The sequence below is a fragment of the Perna viridis genome, chromosome 11 (genome assembly GCF_037379345.1).
Source record: "Perna viridis isolate PV_CMFRI_1.1 ecotype Kerala chromosome 11, ASM3737934v1, whole genome shotgun sequence".
Taxonomy (NCBI): domain Eukaryota; kingdom Metazoa; phylum Mollusca; class Bivalvia; order Mytilida; family Mytilidae; genus Perna; species Perna viridis.
Window position 1 is genome coordinate 23765647 of NC_142455.1, and position 16308 is coordinate 23781954.

General features: G+C 33.8%; 2 pseudogenes; both read right to left on the reverse strand.

The window, feature by feature from the left end:
• Positions 1–6379: 6379 nt before the first annotated feature.
• Positions 6380–7670, reverse strand: LOC148603441 (uncharacterized; annotated as a pseudogene).
• An 85-nt stretch (positions 7671–7755) lies between these two features.
• On the reverse strand, positions 7756–11713 carry LOC148603442 (uncharacterized; annotated as a pseudogene).
• Positions 11714–16308: the final 4595 nt, after the last annotated feature.

The window sequence follows — 16308 nt, forward strand, 5'->3', positions numbered from 1 at the left end:
GACCGGAAGTTATGACGCCGTATTGGCCCTGGTATGATCCATATTGGCCCGAAATAGATGCCGGTTTGAATTCATATCAATTGGTCAGTTTTTGACATATTTTAACGTATTTTGGGTAGTTGGTTAATAATTGTAACAGATAACCGTGGTGAATCCTAATATGAGGCAGGTGTAACTTGTAAGAGGACTAAGTTGAATACATTGATATTAAAAAAATAATGACTTTTAAAGTATTGGACATTGATTTATTTATTTTTTTTTCAAAATGTTTACAAATTAGACCTTAAGACGCGAGCTATAAACAAATGTTATTAAAGATACATATTTATTAATAATTAAGATATAGTTTTGTATCACCCTTGGTATTACAGGTTTACTTCCTGTCATACTGAGATCATGCTTTCAGTGCTTCTAAGGTCAAAGATTAAATTCGCATTGATTATTATTATGAGGACTTTGTCCTCTGTTATCCAGTCACTTTGACTTAATTGAGTTAAAAGGAGCTCATTGACTGTGGCTAGACGTTGACAAGTTCGGTGGGCAGTCAATCCGATTAGACGCTGAATCTGCAATTCAGATTTTGATGTCAATTAAAATTATGCCAGTTTAAAAACAAATACGAATGTTAATATACAGCGTCAATTTGATTATTTGCATGGTGAAGTCACATTTTGCAGGATTCTTACCTGGAATGCTACTTAATAAAAAAGAGTAACGCACAATTTCTAAGTTTAAGTTTTATGCATCCCCATTTGCTTTTACGTTATAGATATTTTTTAAGCAATTAAAGAAAGACAACTCATTTTGCTTATACAATAATACATTAGGAATTTTAGTAAATGTTGTAATATCCAAATGACATGCTGATTTGTTAGAGTAATTTTTTTTTCATATAATTTCTTTTTGTTTTTCGTCTGAATATAGCTGAAATATTGCTGCTCGGACGTTAAACCCCAACAATCAATCAATCAATCATATAATTTATTTTTTGTATATTTTTGTGATAGCAAAAAAGACTTTGTTCAGCTTGAAACATCTGTGTACGTACACATTTGAGGTTAAATTACATGTTAGTGATCGATACTTCACAAAATAAATAGTGGCTAACATGGACCTCCGGCCTTTATTAAATGTATATAATTGATATTACAAATGGTAAACATGAATCTTTAGCATCATATTATCAGAAATTCCCACCTTGTTTCTAAACTACGTGTATTCCCTGCATCTTTGTAATAACACACACAAATTAAAAGAAATAAGGGTGAAGTTTTTCTACTGTAAAAGTCAGGAAAATTTCTGTAAAGGTAATTTATAGTGTAAGGCTGTACGTACTCTAATCGAATTAATAATTACTTATTCTAAAAAAAAATGTTTTCTTTAAATTGAATTTACGTGGGGTGTCTCTTAGTTGAACAAAACCTATTTTTGTGGCAGGTCATACAAAGAATTATGAAACAATACTAAAAAAGATGAATGAGAAATCTATGATTATATACAAAAAAAAGAGAGAAAATTAACTCTTGTGTTAAGGTTAGGCAAGAACAAGTCAAATATGCATATGAAAGAAGCAGGTTACAGAGAACTTGGTGTGAGCGAGTTATTACAGAAAATACTGATACAGAAGATATTCAAAATCGCATAGAAGTATAAAAAACCTGTAACAGAAAATACATGACTTTGCAAGTCCCGCAGAAAGAAACTGACAAAAATTGTAAATGTAAAACTGCTAGTCTACTGACAAAAGTATAGATTTGCAAATATCATCCCGGACACAGTCATTTTCATAAATCAGAGAATTCAGAGATGAAATCTAAAGAATGAGATATTGGTTGGGTGAATAAAAAATAATTTTGATGTGAATTTATTCTTCGTACTATCATTGATTTATGTAAATGATCACCCACTTTCTCATTGCTGTCACGGGTTATAATTTTCTATATATTTTTTTCCAACATGATTTTTAATCAACACAAATTGACTTATCAGAGTTTCTACCGACAGATGGCGAACCTTTGACCAACTTGTTTGATGAAATTGTTTACACTGTGCAAGACAGTTGAATACAGCGCCTTCTTTTATGAATGATACAATATTTAGGCCATGTTTAAGGAAACTTGCTTTGAGGTGCATCACAATACGCGTGATTATCGGTTCATTTCTATCATACCATATGTCTTCTTAAAACAATTTTGGTCAATAGAGGATAAGGCTTCGTCTAGGGATGACAGTCACTTCGTATTTTTATTACAATTATCAAATATAAGACAAAACATTTTTCTCACTTTCCAATGAATTAATTTATATTACAAACTGTTACATTTTGAATCTCTTCGAGGCTTCTTAGACGTAGCTACATTTTATTTCATCATTTAAGAAATAAATCACGGAAACTGCATTTTATCATCGTTTTACCTCGGGCTGGCCATTGTTTTACTCCGTGCGAAAGCCACAAAGTGCTTGCAATGCAGTTCATATGCATGGAACGTAAGTACTGGTAAGCAAATATGGTCAGATACTCTCTACTGAAGACATGTACGTACACACAATATCAAATGGAAAGGTAAATAAATATAGAAAAAGAAATACTTGACATTTCAATGCGTCCACACAAACCTGACATTTATTAACCAAATTTTTAATTAATATTAATGTTTTAAATGCAAAATTAACGTGTCAAGTTTAATTATGAGTGAGTTGCAATTAAAACTGATGACGTCTATGTTAAAGTAATAAAGAGAATTACTTGTTAACTTTACAACTGGGTCGATCTGAACAAAATACCTATAAAATGTAAGAGCATAACTGTCACGTGTAAAAATGTTTTACGAACGTGAAAAAAAAATAAATATAAATGACACAATTGACGTCAGAGCTTTCTTCTTTGTGTGACAAGAAATTGTACTGTTTTACATTTGTCCTATAAATCAAATACTGATATTCCAACACGGCTAAGAATTGTTAAGTTTCTACTCATTTTAAGCACTTAGGTCGATAGAAAATCTGCATAAACGGACGCTAAAAATCCCTGGTGTGACGCTGATATCACGACAGTAATCTTGTGCTTTATATCCAAATATAGCATTCAAGTTAAGAACTTCAATAGCTACAAATATGATAATTATTTTAACATAATACTGTTTCTTTTATCACACAGCATAAAGTTAACAGTATTTAGTTTTCAATTTAGAAGCAAGAGCTTTATCAGCTGATCTGACGTTGTTGAGAAGTTTACCTGTTAGCCATCACCAAAGCAGGTGTCGAGCTTTTCATCTTTGCTAAATTGGACTTACTTCTACGCCATGACCTGCAAATCAAGTATCGACTTCGTCTTTCAGAAGGTAATTTAAAAATTAGAATTTCAACCGTTGAATATTACGTTTTCATATATAACACGACGTACACAAATGTTCTTAGATTACAGCAAAACATAAAGTTAAGTACAAATAAATTGATACTAAAAGTTCTGCAAAATTGGCGTATCTGTTAAACGTTTTACAATGTAAATACATGAGTGTATCAGAGAAAAATTATTACAGTAAAACAGGAAATGATACAGTGAAGTCCAACGATTGCTCTAGATTATAATATCTAAATCCAAAACAGTAAATATATAGGAAGTATGTGTTTGGTATGACAAATCTATTATGTTAACAGCGAAGTTGTTGTGCTCAGAACTGTTCAGACTGGTTTCCGCAGATTTTTAAAGGAGTTCAAAACGGTGAGATAGATCAGAAACGCTTATATTGAATCCCTGTACTAAATACCAACTATCTTACAAGCAAATGGATATTAAGGCAGGTACCACATTAATAGTTTCAAGGATCCCGCATTCCATTGTTTTCATCCGAAAGTCCTGAAACATGAATTATTATATAATATTCAAAACAGCCAATGCTCAAATTGGTTAAAAGAAGTATACATGGAAGAGTGTAGCTGCTACTGCATTCGTGTGTCATGTATTTTGGGTTATCAATCGTGTTTTATGATCAATGTCGAATATGTACATGTATGTACATCAGAGCGGTATCTTAGTTTGTACTTTGTTTTCAACACCCAGTATTGCTCGAAAAAGCGCAAAACGATAGATAAAAAAAAAGCATTCTATAAAGGTTGAAACTGAAACTTTTGAAAGGACCGAAAGAACCAGAACAAGTAATATAAAGAGAATGGATATGGTAAATATGTCAAACAGACCCCAAACAGACCTCAACCCCAGATAGATGAAAAATGTCAGATCACCCCTTTATCTTCAACGAGCGACGAGTAAACCCTCACACCACAAAGCAGGCTTTAGGTGACCCCAAAACTATATCATACATAAGCAGAACGAACTAGTTGCCCGTGTTGACTTCAGCATTATAAAGAAAATAGAAAATGAAAACGACCAGACATACAGAGGCCAGACATTCCTTGGGATAGGCGCAAAAATGCGGAGAGGTTTGTAATTTACACAGGTACTTGGTGTCGAGTTTTTTTTTTTTTATCGCAATATAAGAAATAAAAATACGACTTCTTGTATTATAACAGCTACAATTGCACTTATACTATCCATAAGCCGTAGAAGGTTCGCAATTCCATCATTAACCGTCCTATATTTTGTTGTTTTCAACCACCGAGCAGTCGTTTCAAATCTCAACGAACGAAGTAGTCAGAATGATATTTTCCCAATGCAGTCGGTATAGCTTTGCTTTTTACCCTTTAACCTTAAGGACGCTCTTCTGTGGAAACGCAAGTCACCTGATCGCAGTTTTTTTCCCGATTGGCCAAATACTAATAACTTAGTGTAGTGGCGTTCGAAAAATCTGTATCGAAAATTTGGAATTGTGTTCGAAAAAAAACTTTATCGGAACCTTAAAAATTGCGTGCCATGTGTTATATTTTTTAAAGAAATGTAGAAACTTTGAAGTAAAAAAAGAACAAAATTTTACTGCGTCGGCTATCTTTTTTTTGAAAGACAGCACTTGTTAGAAAAACAGCGAAAAAGACTTCCGAGTGTTTCACTCTGTACGGTAAGACACAAGCAAAATTTGTTTCACCCGAGTTGAACAAATAAATTAACTGACAGAGTTCACGTGAAATTCGAGTGAATGGAGCCTTCACGTGAAATTCACACGAAATGTTCACACGAAATTCGTGTTCAGTGAATTTCACGTGAAGCTCGATTAACGTGAATTTCACGTGAAAAATATCTGCCTGTGTACGATTGAAAGTGTAAAGGCGCAAAAATTTCAACTGTAAAAGTTTCGTGTTTTGATAATTATGACTGAGAAAAGAAATGTTTTCCATTGTTTCATGGTTATCACAGATGACAACTCGAAGTAGCAATGAAAATGAATATTTTGATATAACTGACATCATGCACACTAGGATTTGAAGAACTATGTAAGCACAGACTAAAAAAATCATCCTCATTAATTGTTCCAAATTGACCAAACAGTGATATGATAGAAAATATGGTTTGTCAACAACGCACCCTACACAATGGAGCAAACACAAACCCAACATACCTTGGTTATTGTAGCTCTGTAAATGCTGTCATACTGGGACAAACTTCAGTTTCTAGGAAGTCAAAAGCCACACCACCAATAAACTCAGGTATTCCAAAAATCTTCTAATCTTAAAATTAAAGGAAAAGGAAAGTGAATGATTCAGTACAGTATTAGGGAATGGTCTTTTACTATTATTTGGAAGGGGGACAGGATGAAATTACCATTTTTTCTGGATGCTTTCCTGAACACCTCTCGATGTAGATAGGAAAATACATACAAGTACACAATAACATTTAAAACCCCTTTTTATCTTTCAATTGTTTAAAAAATAAGTTTAATTCCCCTATAAAACTCATAAAATAAAAATGTAAGCCAAACTTTTATAGATATCTTAAAATTTTTCAGACCCTACTTTTGACTTTTGATACCTTAAAATTCCTCACAACCACTTAAAAGGCTTTACTTTCATGTATCACTAGTCCCTTTGTAAGGATTCATGTATTTTTAAGAAGCGGTGACATTTTGTAGCAGTTGATCTTCAATTGTACCAACTGGTGTAATAATTGAACGATTACAGTTATATAAACTTAAAAAATTGAGCAATGTTCTGAACTTAAGTAACTTTTTTCAATTAGTGTAAAATTGAAGAAGTGATGAAGAAGCTAACAAATTATTTTTTTGTTTACTTACATTCAAATACAACAAAATTGTTGTATTTACTGGCAAAGTGGACATTCAAATGGTGACGAATCATCTTCTTTGGTATACATGTGCCATTCGTAATCTGTAATTTCAGTATTTTTGCGATGATACCACAATGTGCATATATCACAATTAATCAAGTTCTCTCCACCAGTGTCATTTCCATTACACACAACACAGTTTTCTTACTCCTCCTGTTTTCTCAATTTAGTTTTTCCCTTTCCCTTAGCATTACCCTTTCTCTTTCCTTTTCCGCTTTTTGAGGACGACTTTGGTTGCCTCTCTTTAATTCTTTTTTGTATAGTACTTTCAGATTCTTGTGGCTCTGCTTCACTAGTTGGTAATTCTGCTCTGTCTGCATATCCATAAGTAAATTTACCAATTTGCTTTGATTATTTATTCCACTTGGCCCTGGTTCCTCACTTATTACATTTACCTGTTCAACAGTTGAAGTCAGTTCACTGGTTGAGGGTAATTGTTCACTGGTTGAGGGTAATTGTTCACTGTCTGTACCTGCTTTTTTTTTAAATTGTAATTTTCTAAAAAACATTTTATCAAACGTGTGCTCATTTTTGGCAGATTCAGTGCATATGCCTTGCAGAAAACTTGTAATTCTTGTTTAGTAAATGATGTTTCAATGAAAAAATTAGAATCATTCAGCAATTCAGACTTCCATCTCAAATGTGTGACATTCTTTTCTGCAGAGTTATCATTCCTGCAAAACTGTATATCGAATGACTTTTTTTCATTTTTCCAAAACTTTTTTCCTTAATGCCTTCCCATTTTCTTTGCGAATGTAGGTAAGATAATCGTTACGGAAATGCACATAGAAACAAATGTACTATACGATTATATACTTAAAGATAATTATCACAACATGCTACTATTTCAGTCAAAATAAGTCTGACTTCACTGGATACATCATTATTAGTCTTTGTATAATTATAACCTTCCTTTACAGTAAAACTAGAAAACCATAACTTGTCAAGTTAAGAATCATTTTTTTATTTGAAAATGCACATGAGAATGGAGTTTCTTTCCATGAACAACAAGGTTATCATTCGTAAAATGGGTGCGGCACTTAGCTTCTAGTTCTGTGAAATAAGCATATGCCTTATCTGTTATATTAGCAAGACTCTCTCTGTCATTTTGGTTTCTCTTTATTTCATCAAGACTCCCGGAATCATTTGACAACTGAATGAGATCGCCATAAGCTGTGCATAAGCTGTTTAATATACCTGACTGTGCTTGCATTTGGTCTAGTTGGTTTTCCTTGCCCCCCGCAAACAAGGAATTCCTGACAGAAACCGATAATTTGTATTTTAGCTTGGCAATAACATAGCCTCCAAAATTACTTACTTTACCTCGACCGGCGGCAAAAAAAGTATTATATGATATTTGTTTAATTGGTTCTAAGGCATCACATATTAATTCTTCTGAAAGTTTATTAAAGCAGTCTCTTTGAATTTCAAACATAACTGATGCAAGAAAGTGAATTTCAGGTCCATTACTTGAACAATTACAATTATGTAATACTTTAATAGTCAAAGTGTCATATTCCTTACATGCAAGGTGCTTTTGAATTGCAGTATAAAATTTCCATTTTCCATTTGTGTGTGTGTGTGTGTGTATCTGCTGGAAATGAGTTTGAGAAAAGGTCTACTATCAAGTCTTTTCGTTTCCTTATCCATTCACTATAAAAGGTACTGTCCCTTTCAATATTTTTCGTGAAATTATAAATTTGGTCTTCAACGGGTGTGTCTTTGATCTCCAGTAATATTTTGTTCAGAACAAGTTTGATTTCTGGCAAGTATTGATCAAACTGATTCATTGTATTTATGTACTCTATTTCATTTTCAGAAAAATCAGAATCCATTTCAGGACTTTTTATCAGTTCTTTATATTCATTGTTGTCATCATCACTAACATCACTATCATCAACTTCAAGTCCTTGACCACCATCATCATCACCATCATCATTGCCTGTTACATCTTCAGGAATTACTATATTAACCTGTCTACAAGAATATTGGTCTGGAATGATATGTCCAACAGATGCATTTTGATAACATGATCGATGTTGCTGAATTCGGGTGAGTACTTGTAGTCCTTATACTGATGTGGCTCTTCCTATTGCCACATCAAGTTGGCCTAGCTGGCTGTAGTTTTAACAGTTTACTATTATCGTATATAAAGACATGCCTAGAGATTTGTGAATAGTTATATCAAAAGCGATTTTCAACGGGATCTGTGTGCACTTTGCTAATGTGGTTTTGTTAACAGGATCAAAAGTTGTAAAGATGGATGAGTTTGTTGAAATTTCAAATTTAACATCCACAGACTCTTCAAATATTCCAGTCACAACTCCTCTCAATCCATTAACCAGAGAGTCATTAATGTTCTTCAATGGCATGACTGGGCACCCTTTTTAAGTCCAAGATGCTTTGGTGCCAAACAATTTATCTTAATAATAATTGGATCCTTCATCTTTAGAGTCATATAACTTTAAAACATCTTGCAGGTTTTGAACTTTCCTGTAGTTAAATAAATCAATATCTAAGTTTCTAGGAAAAAGCTGCACTGCTTCTTCATTATTTAAAATTGGTCGTGACAAAAAGTATATGATTGACTGATTGTTGGGGTTTAACGTCCGAGCAGCAATACCTCAGCTATATTCAGACGATGAACATGAAGTGATGAAATGAAAAAGAAGGGATGGGACACAAGGATAATAGGGTTGGAAAATTTTGATTGCCACTAGAAAAAGGGAGGGATGGGTAAGGTCGGGCAATTTAGCCTCCTCTGGCGGAGCGCAAATGTTACTGCTCCTATCGAATAGCCCAGTAGGGTTCTTTAACGTGCGAGGAAAGGGACATCTTTCCGAACACGGTGCACCACTATGGTTTGGGGCCAGGTTTTCCGTATTATAGCCTGACAACCCCTGCATGTAACACGCCAGGGGGTACCCCATTCCACCACTTGGGGCACACAACACAGTTGCTCTGTGGGCAGAGCGCCTAGCCCCCGGGTAGGTTTCTGAGCACTATTTAGTCGCCTTTTACGACAAGCTTAGCGCTGCTGCAGGCCTATTCTTTTAACACCCGGACCTGCACGGGGCGACAAAGAATATAAAAAAGCAGTTGATTCATCAGATAAATTTCCAGTTTCCAGCTCATTCACAATTTGATTAAATTTATATTGTCTTCACGGTGTATAATGTTCAAAACTACTGTATGAGGGAAGACTTTTCTGAAGAATGACGCAATGAAACAGTATTTTCCATAATCTCCGTATTAATGATTAGATACAGGAGGCAGTTGATAAAAATCTCCCACTAAAATTACTTGCAAACCCCCAAAAAACGGATCATTTATTCTTAAGTTTCTGCATAAATATTCTACCTACATGTCTATAAAGAGTACAAATATAGTGTTTTGATAATGCATGTACTATTACATGACGAATATTATGCAAACCCAACACTTGAAATTTAAAATCCAATTTAATAGATATAAAATTGTTCAAAAATAAAATCAATACAAGCCAGAAATACTATGAGCAAGCTAACAAAGAGAATGCAACCCCTTCAAAAATTAACCCATATGTTCAATTATTTCACTTTTAAATTCTCTAATAGACACTACATTCCTTTAAAATTTCATTGAAATTTTTTAACGGTTTAGGAGGAGATGTGTTATAAGGTTTTAACAAGTAAAACCCTTAAGTTGAATTATTTGCCTTCAGAGTCGTCCAACATCGACATTCCTTCATGTACAAAATTTACATCTATATGTGATGCTCAACCTTCCTATAAAATGTCATTAAAATCCATTCAGTGGTTTAGGAAAAGTTGCCCATAAAAGAAGTGTGAACAGATTGACAGACAGAAGGTTGATTCTTATATACCCCAAAACCTTATTGGCACAGGTGGGGATTTAAAAACATTGCTCTAATCATTGCAATTAACCCATTTAAGAACCACAAATATTGCAACACAGCATGAATAAATTCATTTTCAAAAATCCTACCCCTCCCCCTCCATGCCCACTCGTGGGGTATAATTGCATGTTTGCAATTGCAGGCATCCATGTCAGGCTAAAGCATTTATGAAGACCAAACGTACAAAATATACCAAATATAACAAGTTAAAAAACCAAAATATTACATAGACACATGTACAGTTTCAAATATAAGTATTGGAAGGGGTCTGTGGTTTTTACTGTATATCAGAAGTTTTGCCATATATATTAAACACCATTACAATTGCTTATTATATACAAAACATTCATTTTCTAATTATTCTATTTTATCATTTCAATCTTCACTATCTTAGAATTTTGGGTTTTATAGGCATTTCACTTTCATTTTGTACAATGTTATGAATAAACGTCTTTTTTGAAAATTGAAATCAGAATATTTATGACCGAAAAACCATAACCTTCTTTACATTAGGTATGGCATTTTGTGGTTTTAAATATAAATAAATTGATCCAGTTATGACCTCAGCATTTTCTCAATTCAAATTCATTGTGCATGTACTAGATGTGTGAAAAAAATACTGGAGAGAGGTTAGAAGCAGACCAAGTAAAATTGGTTTATGGCCGTCTTTTATACAAATGTATGCGAGTATGGGGTTTGTTGATAATCTAAATAGAAATATCACTCAGGCTTTGAAAAATGACCACATAAATTCAAAACTAATGTTAAATTTGAATTATTGTGGTTGCCCAATATAATAAAAACAGTTCTATCTCTTAAATGTCTCTCAGAAAATGTACATGGCTAATCTGCAAATTAGACCTACAGATCTTCAGCCAAAATGTTGGCATATATCTGTTGACTTTCAGAAACAATGAGTTTTATGATGTATGAACTGGTGAGAAGTCAATGTACAGCTTGTTTTGTTCATGCCTATTTATTTCTTTTTAAGCAAAGGATCATTTACATGCAACTTCTTTATGTCTTGGGTAAATTTGATAATGGTTTTAGTGTTGGGGTTGCAGTTTTTTTTCCATAATTTTATATTCAGAATCTGAAGGGAAAGTGAATACCCTGAAATTCATTCTGTTACAGAAATAAATTCAAAAGAACATTTTTTTTTATTATGCATGGTTTGCAATACAGTGTACAATGTTCTGATCAAAATTTTTCCTGTAAATTGTTGTCCGTGTGTGAAAAATTGTGTGGTCAAATGATAGGATAAAGCAGGGCCAGACCCAGAAGTTTAAAAAAGGGTATGCAGGCTTTTAAAAGTTTTCTCACTTTAGCTCAAAATTCTGCTTGAATTTAATAAAATTTTCTGATAAATGGAGGGGTGTAACCCCCCCTCACTTTGGATACGCAAAATTGCATGACTTACAGGGCATAGTAATCTGTTAAAATATTGTAACTACCTATTGATCTTAAATCATGGATAATCTTTTTTATAACGTTTTTCCACAGCCGGCTTGACTTACAATAACTAAGTTATGGCCATGCAAAGCTAAATTTAGAGCACTGTTTTGGTCCTCGTCCAACATTTTGATTCACAGTCGTCTTCACTAGCCTTACCGTATGGAGTTAAACATTCGAAAGATTTCTTTGCGGGCTTATCTCATTCTAAAATAATCACTCTGACTACTTATTTTCGTTGTGGTTTGAAACGACTGCTCGGTGGTTGAAAACAACAAAATGACGCGACTGTGTCGGATCATTGGCACTGAAATGAGGTTGTATTCAATTCAACAGGATTTTTTCAGAGGTCTTAGGCGTTAATTAGACCAGGCAAATGTTTTAATAATATAGAAATGTTGGGATACCCCATCGATGTTGTGATAATAATAGAATGGTTGATGATGAAGTTGAGAACCTTCTACGTCCTATATACCAGTCTAACCCTATATACTGTACCAGAAAACTTCATATTTATAGTATAAGTGCAATTTTAGCTGTTATAGTACATCATGTCGTATTTTTTTTCTTATATTGCAAAAAAAATGTAAAAAAGAATCCTGACCCTAAGTACAGTACCTGTGGTACTTTGGTGTAATCACAATTCTTCCCGTTTTAATTAAGCAATTGTGGAAATGTTATTACACAACTTAACACACCTACATTCAGTTCAAAAAGGTCTGAGTCCCAGTAATAAAGAAACTGATTATAAGTTGCACAAAAACACGAAGGACTACTATCAGTTAACTGATATGCCAGCTCTAGAACAGTATATAAATCCAAAAAATATAAAAAGGTATGTCCTCTTAGTATATGCAATTCAATATCAGTCCTAATTCTTCCAATGCGGGATTGAGAAATATAGTTCATTATTACTCCACCAATAAGAACACAACCCAAGAACTGATTTTAGGTATAGTATTAGTTTCTATGTAAAGACCAAATAAGTGTATGAATGATAACACAAAAATACAATGCTATTTTTAACGATTTGACAACAATATCATAACAATATTCAGTTTAGTCGACTTATTGATGAGTATTGAGCTTTCGGTGCTTTGTGAAGAATATTACCATAAAAAATGTCTGGGAGATACCCGTACGTGGAAAACTTAGTGGAGAGTAACGCAACAAATCAGTAAACGAATCAGAACGTTTGAAGATATCGCTACACGAAAATGTTCTTTGAATAAAAAGGTTTATGAAAGCTTATCTTCAGCATTCTAATCAAAGGTACTTGTAAGTGCAATTAAGGTACTTGTAAGTGCAGTTAACATATGAAAGTGGTTCAAAGAATTTGTGTCCAAGGGACAACCGATGGTTAAAAAACAAAACCTTCACCTATAGTCATGAAGCAGATTAAATAATTCGTATAAGATAAGATAGCTATGTTTTACGGCATTTCAGTGAGAGTGAGCTTCAAGAACTTCGAAAGAAAATGAAAAAAAATAAAAACAAAACAAAATAAAACAAAAAACAACATGTCAAACTGGCTGAAAAATATAACAATACTTTTATTTTTTGTTCTGGTCAGTGTAACATGCAAAAAGGCAGTACTCGGCTATGTATTACCTCCCTTTCACTGCTAGTTCTCACAATAATCGACGCTAACAGATCCGTTCAATTTTTTGATAACTTCGTTTATCTTACATCATTAACACTGAAAAAAGGAACTGATATGGATAAACCACTGCATTACCTAAATCTAAAATAGTAAATACTTTCGGATCAACAAACTTTAAGCTTTGAAAGGTCCGACAACAAAAGTAATTGAATCTACCTGTAACCGAACGATAACAACTCTTCTTAATCAACTAAGAAGGTGTTATGTATGTTTTTTTTATTTTATTTACAAGCACTACAGAAACGGTTAATTCTAAATCAAAATAAAAGAATAATGTAGCTGTATTGTTAACACTTGAAACATACAGTGATATACAGCAAGAAGCGCTAAATAGGAGTGAAAGTACACTTCCACAACATGTCCATGGCCGATCTAGGGTTTGGAGATCCCTTTTCATGGAAAAGTTTGTTAAATCTGTGCAAAACAAGGACAAAATCGGCAAATGATAGCGTATAATCCACTTTTTATAAATTTCGGTCTTGGGTTGCCCGTACATGTAAGACAACTCTTGATTCCCCTTATCCTGTGTTCGACGTTTTAAGTACCTGCCCAAATGAAATTCCGACATTGCCTGTAGAAGTCAGAAGTAATTCATGGTGTAGAATATACGACCGAACAAACTATTTGCAATGTGGCAATTTCATTCACAATACTCTGTGCTAAGTTACAGCCCTAGATTAATCCTACGAGGAGGAATCACCCGGCCAGCGAAAGCTATATTTTATAACCTAGCTGGTCGAGTGGTCTGGGGCGCTGGACTTAGTGCAGGCGGTGTTGCCATAGATGTCACAGCGGTACGAGTTCGAGTCCCGCGGAGGGAACGACAAAAATTTACTTCGCAAATTTGACAGTTCTAACATCGTATATATATATCATCTCAAAAATGCACTAACCAAATTACAACCTAAAACTATGTGGTCTGTGACCGTTTTCAGAATCAGATATAAAAGGTTATTGTCATGCATGAATCACTTACTGTCTGATTTTCATAGACTGCTACTTAAGTACATAACTATTAAACAAAATCAGAGTACTGAAAGAGGCCACTTATTATTTAAATAAAGCACACATTCTATCATATTTTTATAAAAATTTGAGTTATCGTGGACAGATGAATGGACGGCGGTATGTCATAATACGCCAAGACTTTGACGTGTACTGTTGCATTGTATAAAATAATTGCTATGTCGGTCGTTGTCTTTTTGTATTGTTTACATAATTATAAATGTATATTTTGTAACATCACATTAGTTGTATCACAAGACATCCGTGTTAAACATGACCTCTACTGACACATTTCATGAACTTTAATTAATTTAATGTTTTAAAATGAAACTATTCACATGATCCTGTCACCTCAAATTCTTTTCTCGAGGTGACACGAATATGCGTAGTATATTTGTGTAGTTCTGTTTTTTTTAAATTATGTTGAATTTCTTGAGTCTTTCTGTTCACTTCTTTTCTCCTCCGTGTTTTTTTTCGATTTTTACATAGTTAAACCAACTGAAATTTTTCCAAATATCGAATGACAAAGACAAAACAAAGAAAATCATGATACATGCACTATTAAAAAAAACAAACAGGAAATAAAACAAATGTGCAATTAATCTTTCAGGGTTTTATTCGTTTTTTACCCGCAGCATGCCCTTTTGACGTAGAATTGTTCATAGAAAAGAATAACGAACATACCGGTAATCGTAGCTTGTAAAACAGTAATGTAGCCTTGCATACCGAATAAGAGGTAAAATGACAAATGCCCCGTGTAGGTCCGGGTGTCAAAAGAATAGGCATGCAGCAGCGCTAAGCGTGTCGTAAAAGGCGACTAAATAGTGCTCAGAACCCTGGCCGGGGGTTAGGGCGCTTTGCCTACAGAGCAACTGGGTTGTGTGTCCCAGGTGGCATGTTACATGCTGGGGTCGACAGGCCATAATACGGAAAACCTGACCACAAACCATAGTGGTGAAACGTGTTGGGAAAGATGCCACAGGAGGCTAAACTGTCCGATCCTGTCCATCTCTCCCTGTTTTTAGTGGCAATCAAAATGTGTCGACCCTATTAGCCTTGTGTCCCATCCCATATTTCATTTCATCTTCATTTTATCATCCATTTCATCTTCATTGCCTGAATAAAGCAAGAATATTGCTGCTCGGGCGTTAAACCCCAACAGTCAATCAATCAATCTAATATATTTCAACAAACAAAGCGTTCGTTGCTGTACGTTTGATTTATTTTGTCTCTGACTTATGGTTATCACTGCTACTTTATCTATTGTCTGGGCTTAAATGTAACTATCTTCCACATGATTAGGACGTCGTACTACAAGTATATACTGTATATCATATATTAGGATAATCTAGGAAAAATATCTGACTCTGGTAATTTACTGTACTTGTAACAACAATAATACATGTACAGGTGTTAAATGCGTTGTACAATCAACCTTTGATGGATTTAAAATTCATTCGCATACTAAACAACATTTTTACCGAGAAATAAACAGCTAACATTATTCAGCATTATTCATGCATACGTTTGGAATCAGCGAAATTCAAGATTCACAAGTTAATGAAACAGAGATGTAATGCATGTAGCTTTTTATAGCATGTGTAGATGTATCTCTGCCAATGCGACCGATACTATTCACTACATGTGATATGGAACTGCAGTACTATTGGAGACTAAGTTCAGAAAATTCAGCAACATATCACACTTTTATACATGAACGTATAAGAAAACATTATTTATACAATTACACTATAAATGTTTGTGAATATAATACGCCAATCGTACAATTACATGCACACATACTTAATTTTCTACTCTACTAAAGGAAAAGTGTGAAGGTTTCAGTTTCCATGGCAATATCCATGTTTAATTCTTTATTTTAACTGCCCACTGAAAACCCTGAAAAAGACATTGCTGCTTACCCTCCTTTTTTCCCATTTTGACAACCGCAACTGAAACTTTTGTTTTTTTAAAGAGTACTTTGTTGTGTGTGATTGTTTATGAGTTTTTTTCCATAATTTCTCTCACTGTTTGTTGTTCCTTTTATTTGATACT